General features: G+C 40.6%; 1 pseudogene; it reads right to left on the minus strand.

Annotated features, from left to right (window-relative positions):
• Window positions 1-232: 232 nt before the first annotated feature.
• On the minus strand, window positions 233-3,923 carry LOC119788827 (annotated as a pseudogene).
• Between the last annotated feature and the right edge of the window lie 8,331 nt (window positions 3,924-12,254).

The following is a 12,254-nucleotide window of genomic DNA, read 5'->3' on the forward strand; positions in this document are numbered from 1 at the left end:
GCACAACTATAAATTAAGAGAAAAGAAATTCATATAAATTCAATTAGACTTAGTTTGTTAATATTTAAACAAATAAATTGTAAGTAGAAATGTGCTTACAGTAAATGAAAAAAAACTAACTAAAAAGTTTTTACATCAGTTGTTTTGGTCATGTGTGCCAGGACAACAGATTTTTAAAATAAAGTTATCATAATGTAAATATAAAAAAAATCATGCAGATTTATTTATGTTTTTAGTTCTTGTTCATTAGGTACTTCTTAGTATTCTTTTGTGGTTGAAACACAATAATAAAACACTTTGGAGCAAATATACAGAGTATCAATCCAAAGGTGGAGGCCAAAATTGCAAATATCTCCACTGCAACAGTAAATTTTCCAGGAGAGCTGACATATGCTGGGATGAAGGTGATCCAGACTGCACAAAATATCAACATGCTGAAGGTGATCATCTTTGCTTCATTAAAATTATCTGGTAGTTTCCTAGCCAGAACAGCTAAAATAAAGCAAAAAACAGCCAACAGACCGATGTAACCAAGAACGACCCAGAAACCAATAGCAGAGCCTAACGCACATTCAAGGATGATCTTTTCTTTGTATGTGTTTAGATTTTTCATTGGAAAGGGAGGACTCAGAATCAACCACACAATACATATTAATACTTGGAAAAATGTGAGAATTACCACAGTTATTCGTTGCTGTGGAGGTCCAAACCATTTCATAACATTGTTTCCAGGCAATGTAGCTTTAAAGGCCATTAAAACCATAACAGTTTTTTCCAAGTACACAGGAGATACAGAGAACAAAGGTGATGCCAAACGCTGTGTGCCGCAGCATGCAGGACCACTCAGAAGGTTCTCCAATGAAAGTTAAAGAACATAAAAAGCAAAGAGTCAAAGAGAAGAGCAGCAGGAAGCTCAGCTCAGAATTGTTTGCTCTGACAATTGGGGATTTCCTGTGACGAAAGAAAATAACTAGTGTTATGATCGCCAGACAGGCCCCGCCAACAGAGAATGCAGCCAGGATGATTGAAAGGGATTCATCAAAGGAGAGAAACTCCACAGGTTTGGGAAAACAAGCATCTTTCTCTGCATTAGGCCAGAACTCTCTGGAGCATGAGAAGCAGTCAGGAGAATCTACGAAAAATAACATTGAAAAACAATTATGTACATATTATTTAAGGCTGTGGTTATACCTAAAGACATTTGATATTACTTGTCATGTTACTGATCTCTCCTTCAGGACATGGTACGCAGTCATAGCAACAGATAGGTTTTCCTTTTTGCAAGACTTTACGAGTTCCTGGAGGACAATTCTTGGAGCACATTGACACCGGTACCTGTATCACAAATTTTACATTAAAACACTTAAAACATGCTTAAAAAGTTTCAGTATTTTTTGAAAACAGCTTTGTTTAATCATTTAAACTCAAAATCTCTTCAGTTGTTGTCTGTAGAGTTATTACTTGTGTGCCACCATATGCCCAGGTTATGTTTCTGTTGATATGAAACTCCTGGCCCTTGGGAAGTGATGCATCATAATACCCCACTGTAACCAGCTCAATACTTCCACTTTCCCCTCTCTGCCAATTGACAAGCTCGTAAAAAGCCACTGGATCTCCATTTGCATCAAACGAAACTTGGTAACCATTCTTGGAGAAGTTTACTTTCTTTAATTCAGTAAAGACCTTAGAGGTAAAAATAGACATAGGAAAGAAACTGAAAATCTTGCATCTGAATGACGACAAAGATGACTAAAATAGTGTTTGCATTGAAATAGCCCTATATAATGGCTGATGAAATGTTTTAGGATCTGCATATAATCACTAACCTGTTTGGGCTCCAGTTTGATGTGCTTATCACATTGGATGGTTGCATTTATTTCTTTGCAGACTGCATTGTGAATAGCATGTGCCATTGCAAAAACAGCCTTGTACATCATATTAGTAACCCTTAGCTGCGATGTTTCAGTGTATGGATTTTTAAGGCTTTGAAGTGTCTCAGTTCCATCACACACTCTTTTGTCTGAATCAAGACCTGAAGAAAAATATAAAAATGTTTGATTTGAATTTCTGTAAAACAATAAGCTAGATAGATAAATGAAACAAGTTGTGAATGAATATACAGTAGTAATTTATACATGTTTTCCCATAGTTACTCCTGTATCCTCTAACATTTCTATAATAATATGTAAACTTGCAAGGTGATTGGGTACTTGTCAGTCACACAGCATAGCATAGGCGACACAGATCAGCATATTTTAAGAAAAGAGTACTGGTAATCATCCAAGTACCCAAAGATGACTACCTGTAAATGAACCTAGATTTTTGAAACAAACGGTTGCCTCTTTTAAATTTGATAATATACCGACTCAAACAGTGTTTGCCCCATTAAGTTAATATTAGTTCAAGTGAATCCTTTCGTTTTCCTCAGTAAGTTAACACGCATTCAGGTCTTTTCATTTTGATACAAACTTACACAATACACATCATCTTAACGAAGACTGGATAAAATAAATTAAACATAAATATATTTCTATTTTATTATATATATATATATATATATATATATATATATATATATATATATATATTATATTCTATTGCATGTTATATAAAATGTATGTATATCTCTATATAAATGGAAATAAATATATATATATATTAGATATATATATTATATAAAATGAGATGCCATATCAAAGTATATTATCAGATTTTAATAATAAACATGAAAATGGTCTGTGTATTGCTAAAGAAATTGCAAATATGAATAATTTTTTATTGATCTTCAATACTTTTTTCAAGTTCCTCACTTTCATTCAGTTTGCAATTGAATGCATCTTCCCAGAACTCAGTCAGTACTGAAGAGGCAGCCAATTCAGAGGGAGAGATATTTAGAAGGAAGTCTCTCAACCCTGGAATGACAGATCGCTGAATGGCTACTCCGATGGCCCCTGCACAGAAACTGAAGCTCATCAGGTTAGGGTCAGTTACCCAAGCTTCGCCCGCTATCCACTGACGAGGCGAAGGAAGGTCCAGAGCCAACTCCTCTAAAAGGACTTTCATGTCGCCAACAGCTGTAAATGCCACAACAACCTTTGCTGTAGATCTGAAGAGACATTGAAATGTGTTGATCAAATTCCTTTAATATTAAACAAAAGCCACACATCTCAAAGCTTTATCAAAGAAACTCTTCATCTGTGCTTTGAGTTTACAGTTTAGCACCCTGAAACTGCCTATGAGACACACCTTGTTGAGGTAGAATAAATAATGTACGAACCTGCGGATAACATCAGCAACTCTTTGGATGCTGCTTCTTGGATCAGTTCTAAAGAAGGACTCGGTGTACTCAACACAGATCCCCTCTCTCACAACTGCTTTAAGAAAAGAGGCTATACCATCATTTCCATAGTCTGAGTTTGAGTGAACAACACCTATCCAAGTCCAGCCAAAATGTTTTACCAGCTTGGCCAGTGCATCAGCTTGGTAGTGGTCACTGGGAATTGTTCTGAAAAAAGATGGGAACTGCTGCTTATCTGATAAGCAGGCACAAGTAGAGAAGCTGCTGACCTACAAAGATATAACAGGAAAAAAAACTCCAAAATGACCAGAATTTAATATATATTTTGTTAACAATAAAACTTAAAATTCTTACCAGAGGAATGTTGAATGATCCAAAGATACGGGACATGCTGATGGAGGGAGTGGATCCAGAGTTTCCAACAACACCCATTACCACACCAGATTGTGAACAATTTGTGCCTTTGTAGAACAAAGGCTCCTCTCCATTTAAAAGCTGAACTGCAACAAGCACTGAAACAGGCATGGAGATGCATGAATCAAATATCTGATATCCAAGAGTGATGCCAGGCAGCAGCTCTGTGCTGTTGTTTATCTCCTCGATGGCAAAGATTATAGTGCGAGAAAAACGCAGACCCCTAGCATTAAAGCTGAAACAAATCAGTTAGGTGAGTGCAGATGTTTACATTAAAAGTGCATCCACATAAAAATTGAACATTTGAGCAATCAAAACATAACACACAAAAAATATATTTTTTTTGACTATGCATTACCACAAAAGTGTTTCCTGTCCAGCAAAATTAAGGATTTAAAAGAAAAGCATTCATGCAAATTTAAACTAGAACAAAAAAAAAAAAAAGATATTACCTTGATTTCCAATATCATTGATATTTTTCAAAAAAATAACAATACAAAAAATAAAGTAATGCTGACTATTTGAGATTTTATCTTATTGTGAGACCTGAAGAATAAAATAATTTCCTTATTTGCTGCCAGATTTGAAAGCAAAATTTGCAGCAAAAAACAGATTACACATGCAAAATAGTTTTCTACCTCCTCCTCTTACTAACCTCCCTGTGCATCTTGGAGAGTCAGGCTTGGTGGTATAGTTATAAATCACAGCATGATGTTGGTAATGAATAGTAGAAACACCTCCAATAAGAAAGTCCCCAGACAATGAGAATGCAGGTAAATGAGAGCTACCCAGTAGAGTACACTTCACAGACGAAGCCCCACTAGTGAAAACAGAAGTCTTTAAAGATTTTCCAAAGTCTAACTGTTGTTTTAAGCCATAGTCAATGCTACACAAACTAACTAGTGACATCAGCTTCACCAAAATCAGTGCCAAACTTAAGCCAATATAGACAGCCCTGATTGCCATTTCTCAGGTGCAAGTGCCGCTATTTGGATTAAACTGTGCTTTTAATAATTCACAACTCTCCTCCTCTTATACGTCAGGTGTTCTATTAAGACATAATGCCTTTCCCCTTGTTTCCCTTTTCATATAATGACATAATTTACAGAAATGATACAACCAACTATATCATCCATCCATCCATCCATCCATCCATCCATCCATCCATCCATCCATCCATCCATCCATCCATCCATCCATCCATCCATCCATCCATCCATCCATCCATCCATCCATCCATCCATCCATCCATCCAGTGGGGGAAATAAGTATTTGACCCCTTGCTGATTTTGCAGGTTTGCCCACTTACAAAGAATGCAATGATCTTTAATTTTAATCATATGTACATTCTAACAGTGAAAGACAGAATCCCAAAGAAAATTCCAGAAAATCACATCATATGAATTTATAAAAATTGATAACCATCTGATGAGGAAAAACAAGTGTTTTGCATTATGTGCTGTGTGCTGTTAATTCCCAATATTTTTATGTTGTCTATTCCCAATCGTTCACGTAACCACAACACAACTTTCAACTAATGATACCTCAGTTAAAAGTTCAACTGTCAGTTCTTCAACAGTTCTTCAAGACTCACAAGCAGTTCTAAACATTAATCTTTGGTGCATTAATATGAAGTTTCTAAACATTAATATTAATATACAAGTAGCCTTAGTTTGCAAATACAAAGGTCAGTGTTTCTGTACTTTTTCACCAGGTTTGCATAAGCTGCAGGAGGGATTTTGGCCTGCTTCTCCACACTGATCTTCTCTAGATCAGTCAGGTTTCTGGGCTGCCGCCGAGAAACAGAGAGATTGAGCTCCCTCCAAATAGTTTCTATCAAGTTCAGGTCTGGATGCTTCTTACAGAACCACTCCTTGGCTATCCTGGCTTTGTGGTTCGGGTTACTGTCATGTTGGAAGACCCAGCCTGGACCCATATTCAGTGTTCTAACTGAGGGAAGGAGGTTGTTCCCCAAAATCTTGCAATACATGGCACTGGTCATCCTCTCCTTAACACATTGCAGTCGCCCTGGCCCATATTTATTTTAGCTGCAGGGCATCCTGGAGAAAATGACACACTATGCGACTTCCATTACAGTATTAATGTATGATAATTTCTAGAATCAATGGAATTATAGAAATACAGTAAAGAAACCATATTTTTGGTGTTATTTTTATTTCGAGGATTCATAAAAAATTTAAATATGCATAATAAGACTCAATTTTTAAACTTCCATGTGGAAATAAAATGCAGTACTCTTCAAACCACAGTTAGAAAACAATCCTTTTTTCCACTCCTTATTGGGGCAACAGTGCAGTAAAACACATCCTGCAACAGTAGCCTTTTGATAAGGTAAGTAGGCTATGTAAATTAAATAAGCTGATATAATTCAATTACAGTGCACCGGTTTGTTTACAACAGCCACCTGCCTGGCACTGTACCACCATTCAGCGTGGCACTGTGCATATTTTCCCATTTTGATTGCTTTGAAAAAGCTCCATTGAGTTGCAAGGAGGGCGCTACAGAGATACATGCAGCTCTGGAGCCGCAGGTTGCTGACCGCCAATCTTTAACGTCTCCATAACCTTCCAGACCGCCTCTTCATGAAGCAACACCTACGGCTTCCATTCTTACTCCCATCTTGCTCCATTCTGAGTTGCATGGAGCTCGAGGAGAGCAAACAAAATATTATATTATTATTATTTGTAAATACATAGGAGCACATCATGAGGTAATGAATGCTTGATTTAGTTTAAGACCAATAAAACTTGCCTTCGACATCTCTACTTACACAATCAGCATCCCTTTGTCCAAGTCTGCAATAAGAAGTTACTCCTGAAGTTGTGAGAAGCGTTCTTGAAGGTTGTTGCCAAAGGATGAGATGGAATTTTCCATCTCATTTTCCTTTTCGAATAAATTTAATATTTTGATCAAGATGACAAATCTGCTTCCTTGTATGTTAAAGTATCAATAGATTTACTTCCAATAATCAAATAAAACAGTAAATAAAAATGGTCTTCTTTTTGTGAATATTTTAAAAACATGTTTTTTTTTTATATATGTTTAAGGATCTGGCCCTATTTTATTTTAACAAACCAGATGTTCTTAACTTTCAGTTTAATGTGCAGTTTTCTTGTTTGATATGTTGCATTTGCTGAGCTTGTACTGGCCGGAGCCAAACAGACTGGAACTGAGCAAGGCATGTACTTGATCTATATTTTGGAGGGGAAGGATGGAGAACATATCTTGACGATGACATTTGGAGAAGTCACAGAAAATGTGGAATGGTTTAACATTTAACATAGAACTAATCAGTTGCTTTGTCTGAGGTAACAGACAATATGAAATGTAGGTATAAGAGTGCTTCAGACAGCTACAATCTAAGCACTGAGGGAGAATATGTGGAGTTTTAAATAACGCTAAGTATCTTATGAGTTATGAACAAACATTCTTTAACATATAGCTGTATGACTTCAGCATAACATGCATTACTATGCTCATTGTTTCATAGGAGAAATAATTAATCATTTAAAGTGAATTATATTGACTAGGTGTCATTAATCTATACAGAGTGCTTGACAGGGCCGGTTCTAGCCCTTTGGTTGCCCTAGGCGAGATTGAGTTTTGCAAAAACACTTTTAACCATCTGTAAGGACACTTAGGTAAAGTATAACTAAAAAACTGGATTGAATCAATGAATTAATTTATTTCAGACAATTAACAAATTTAACACACATTAAACAAATATTAAATAAATAAATTTCAGAAATTACCAAATAACAATAAAAAATAATAAATTTAAGAAATTCTTCAACCAAGGACTACATAAAAAAGTAATTGATAAACATTAAATTAAATTTTCTGTTCCAGTTCAATTAAATCATTTGAACATAAATAGAAATGAGATAAACAAAAATTTCCTCTAAATAAAATATATCAGGTATATTTACCCTGATTTCTGACATTGATTAGTGATTAAAGAAAGGATTAACCCTCAACAAACAAAAGTGCTTTTATGAATACCATTACAAAATTAAAAGTTTGAAGTTCTTGTAGTTCTATCTATCAGATGTTTCAGGTATTTCTATTCACCTTCAAAATTGATGCAGCATTAAAATTTGACTCGTCTGGACTTCCTATAGCAAATTTGTTGATGGTATCATCAAATGAGATTTTATTTGAGACCTCTGGGTTGATGCTCATCAGTGCAAGCCCATTTTGATGATTATTTGTACATCCCTTTTGAATACTCAATGCAGATAATCACTACAAAATATTTTATTTATATTAGTATCTTCTACCCATTCTCAAGCTAATAATATAGCACATAATTCTGCTGCATATATACTGAGAAAAAAATGATGTCAACATACAAAAAAAATGTTTGAACTGTTAAAAGAAAAAACTTGTCCTACCATTCATCTAATCTCCAGGTGTTATGCCCAAACGCGCATCTACACAGCACAGCGTTCACAGACCAGTGAGATGCATAAACAAACAAAAAAAAATACAATGCAGTTCAGTAAAATACAGTTCTGTTTTATGCCTCATTCTTGTAAGTTTAAAATGTTCTAATGCTCCTGAATGCACCATAGCTTTCTGACGCGCAGCGAACGCATCTCACTGGTCTGTGAACGCTGTGCTGTGCAGATGCGCGTTTGATTTTCCACTTAAGAGAAACCTTTGCAAACTCCAAACTCACGTCGGCTATCACGGTTTAGTGTTGTGTGTAAATAACAAGAGACCACAACAAATAAATCAGCCGTACCATGGTCAAAATCTTTGGATTTAATGTTGTTCAAAAAATCCGTACTTTTGTAAATTAATCTGCCAAATAACCACAACTTTTTTCCCACGAGAGGTATTTTTAAACGTTTTTATATCATTAATATAAGAACCTAAGCTCCATTGAACATATTTTAATCCGTTTTCCTCGTCGATATGCAGTTCAACAGAGCGAGGCGCGCTCCCGCGACTGGGGATGCATATTTTTTTTTTTTTTTTTTTGCATATTTCGGGGATGCATATTTCGGCAGGCATGCACTTTTGGGCATAACACCTGTTGACTTCCAATCTCCACTCATTGTCCGACTCGCTGTTGTTCGTCCGCTGCCTTCTCTTCATCTGAAACATCTGGGTCGAACATGTGAGGCTCCAGACACAAATATTCTTCCTCCGATACATCAGAATGGTCTCCTGGTAGGAATCGCTCGGTTGAAGTCGAAATTTTGCTTTCAGATTTCTCGTTTTGGCTATCGCATTTAGTGCAGTAGATCGCCATGAACGCTCCCGTTCTGACTTCACGACTTCCGGGTTGGAGGGCGCTTGAAAAGTGATCAGAATCTTTTCCGATTTTCTCTTAAATGTGAAAAAAAAAAAAAAAAAAAAAAAAAACGGTGGTATATTTATTTGTTCATATTTTGCTATTTATATATACGTAAGGTTAAGTCAAACTGACGGACGCTTCATAACCGGTTTAATTAGCTTTTTTTTCTAATTCTATGATTAATGGGAAGTAAGCCTAAGGGCGACGCTAGAGGGCGCCCCCAACACATTTGTCGCCTTGGCAATTGCCTATCTCGCCTATAGCAATCGCCGGCCCTGGTGCTTGAAATAAAATAGCTATGGGGGACTTTGAAAAAAATATCACAGATAGCTTAAACACAACAGTTTATGAAAAGCAAGTACATACTAATATTCACAAACAGTGTATTTTCTTATAAGTTTAATATTTCAGATGTAGATGTTCAAAGTATTTATAACCAATTTGACATATTATTTTCAAATCCCTTTAAATAGAACTCAACTCAATGTTTCTATTGCATTTTGCACCATTTTTTTCTGATCACTGCTCCACTTTATAAATGAAAACCTCATGATCTTCCCTGGTAGCTGACCTTAACTGTTCACTTCATTTACCTTCCTAACTTTGCCTGGTTCCTAATCATCACTCATTTTATCCACCTGTGTCTGTTGCTTTATATTTGGCTCACCCCAGCAATCAGATTAAACTCCCAGCTTAGTCCAGTTTAAAGTTCTGGAGTTCTCCTGGTACCAACTCTTATCTCTGTCCCTCAACTGCTGAGCTTGCCTGTCTGTATCTGTGCATATCTGTCTGAGGCTGCTGCTGGACTCATGGAGCTCTGAACCTGCCTTAACGCTCTGTGTATTCCTGGTACCCTGGACCTGTCTGTTCCTTTTTTCAGATCGGAACTGCTGGTTGGGCTGGATCCCGCCTTCCTCGGAGAGGATGGTGTTGGGATCCAAGGGCTTGCCCTCCAGAGGGCTATGTGGATCCCTTCCTGTGGGCTTCTGTCTCTTGGGATCCAGAGGTTTGCCCACCAGAGGGCGCCGTGGATCCTCTCCTGGGAGCTGGTTCTCTGCGCTCAGCTGATTCCCATCAGCTCTGCTGATTAACCTCTCCCTATATAAGCTGAGTCATAGCTTCTCTCTGAGCCGGATCGTTGCCATGCTCTGCCATGCCATGCCATGCTCTGCCATGCCATGCCCTGCCGTTGTCATTGTCCTGTCCTTGCCATGGAAGCAAACCAGAGCCATCCTGCCTGTTGAACTCTGCCTGTTTGAACCTGCAAACCTGTGAGTTTGAGCCTGTAACCTGTAACCTGAACCTAACCTGTTTGTCCTCTCTGCCTTCCAGGGTAGAACCCTGTGTGTCACCAATAAATATTGGACTTGAATCCTGCCTGCCTGTTCTGTGAGTTCTGCATCCTGGGCTAGAAATCCTGATAAATCATGACAGAACGATCCGCCCAACAGTCTAGCCCAGCAGACTCCTTCCACGCTCACCTGGTGAGGCCCGAACAGCGCCGTCCGCTGCCTCCCAGGTGGGAGGCGCTGCTTCAACACTATGATGAGATAGTGGCTTCCTTAGCTCCTGAGTCCGCTCTGAGCCGCCTAGAGACCCCTGAGCCCGCTCTGAGCTGTCTGGAGACCCCTAAACCCTCTCTGAGTCTTCCGCCATCATCCTGGTGGGAGAGGTTGCACCGGCGTTTTGGGGAGTTGGATCGAGAGTTGGAGATGGAGCGGCGTCGACAAGAAGAGGAGTGGGAGATGAAGCGGCATCGACATGATGAGGAGTGGAATCGCAGATGTCGGGAGATTTGGGGCTGTTGGGAAACCCCTGAGCCTGCTCTGTGTCATCCAGAGACTCCTGAATCGGCGGCCTCTTCACTTCCTGATTCGGAGCCGCAATCTGCGGTCTCCTGTGTGCCTGTGGAGCCACAATCGGTGGTTTCCTCTGCTCCTGATGCGAAGCCGCAATGGGCGGCCTCTTCAGTTCCTGATTCAGAACCGCAATCGGCGGCTTCCGGTTCTCCTGGGGTGGAGCCGCAATCGTCGGCCTCTTCTGTTCCTGATCCGGAGCCGCAATCGGCAGCCTCCTGTGTCCCTGTGGAGCCACAATCGGTGGTTTCCTCTGCTCCTGATGCGAAGCCGCAATGGGCGGCCTCTTCAGTTCCTGATTCGGAACCGCGATCGCCGGCTTCCGGTTCTCCTGGGGTGGAGCCGCAATCGTCGGCCTCATCTGTTCCTGATCCGGAGCCGCAATCGGCAGCCTCCTGTGTTCCTGTGGAGCCACAATCGGTGGTCTCCTCTGTCCCTGTGGAGCCACAATCGGTGGTTTCCTCTTCTCCTGGTGGGAAGCTACAGTCGGTGGCTTCCGGTGTTCCTGATGCGGAGCCGCAATCAACGGCCTCCTCAGTTCCTGATTCAGTGCCACAGTGGGTGACCCTGTCTGAGTCAGTTGCCGAGCTGCAGAAACGGCGTCCTCCTCGGAGCTTCCTGCAGCAGAGACGCCGTCCTCCTCGGAGCTCCCTGCAGCAGCAGAGACGGTGTCGTCCTCGGAGCTTCCTGCAGCGGCAGAGACGGCGTCTTCCTCGGTGCTTCCTGCAGCAGCAGAGACGGCGTCTTCCTCGGTGCTTCCTGCTGAAGCGGAGCTGGCGTCTTCCTCCAAGGCCCCTGCAGCTTCTGAGGCCACCTGAAACTCTGCCCTGCTGCCGGCCCCACGGCCGGTCATCTGAGACTCTGCCTTGTCCCCGGCCCCGCGGCCGGCCACCTGGAACCCTGCCTTGCTGCCGGTCCCACGGCAGGCCACCTGAGTCTTTCCCTGTCCTCGCCCACCCTGGGTGGGTTGTTTTGAGTTCTGGACCCTGGTTTTGTTTCTGTGCCTGGCCCTCCTTGCCTGTTTTCCCCTCCGCTCGCACTGGGTGGGTTGTTTTTGTTTTTGGGCGTCTGGTATCCGCCCTTGAGGGGGGGTACTGTTGGGATCCAAGGGCTTGCCCTCCAGAGGGCTGTGTGGATCCCTTCCTGTGGGCTTCTGTCTCTGTTGGGATCCAGAGGTTTGCCCACCAGAGGGCGCTGTGGATCCTCTCCTGGGAGCTGGTTCTCTGCGCTCAGCTGATTCCCATCAGCTCTGCTGATTAACCTCTCCCTATATAAGCTGAGTAATAGCTTCTCTCTGAGCCGGATCGTTGCCATGCTCTGCCATGCCATGCCATGCTCTGCCATGCCATGCCCTGCCGTT

This window comes from Cyprinodon tularosa, unplaced genomic scaffold, assembly GCF_016077235.1.
Source record: "Cyprinodon tularosa strain WSP-4 unplaced genomic scaffold, ASM1607723v1 ctg327, whole genome shotgun sequence".
Lineage (NCBI taxonomy): Eukaryota > Metazoa > Chordata > Actinopteri > Cyprinodontiformes > Cyprinodontidae > Cyprinodon > Cyprinodon tularosa.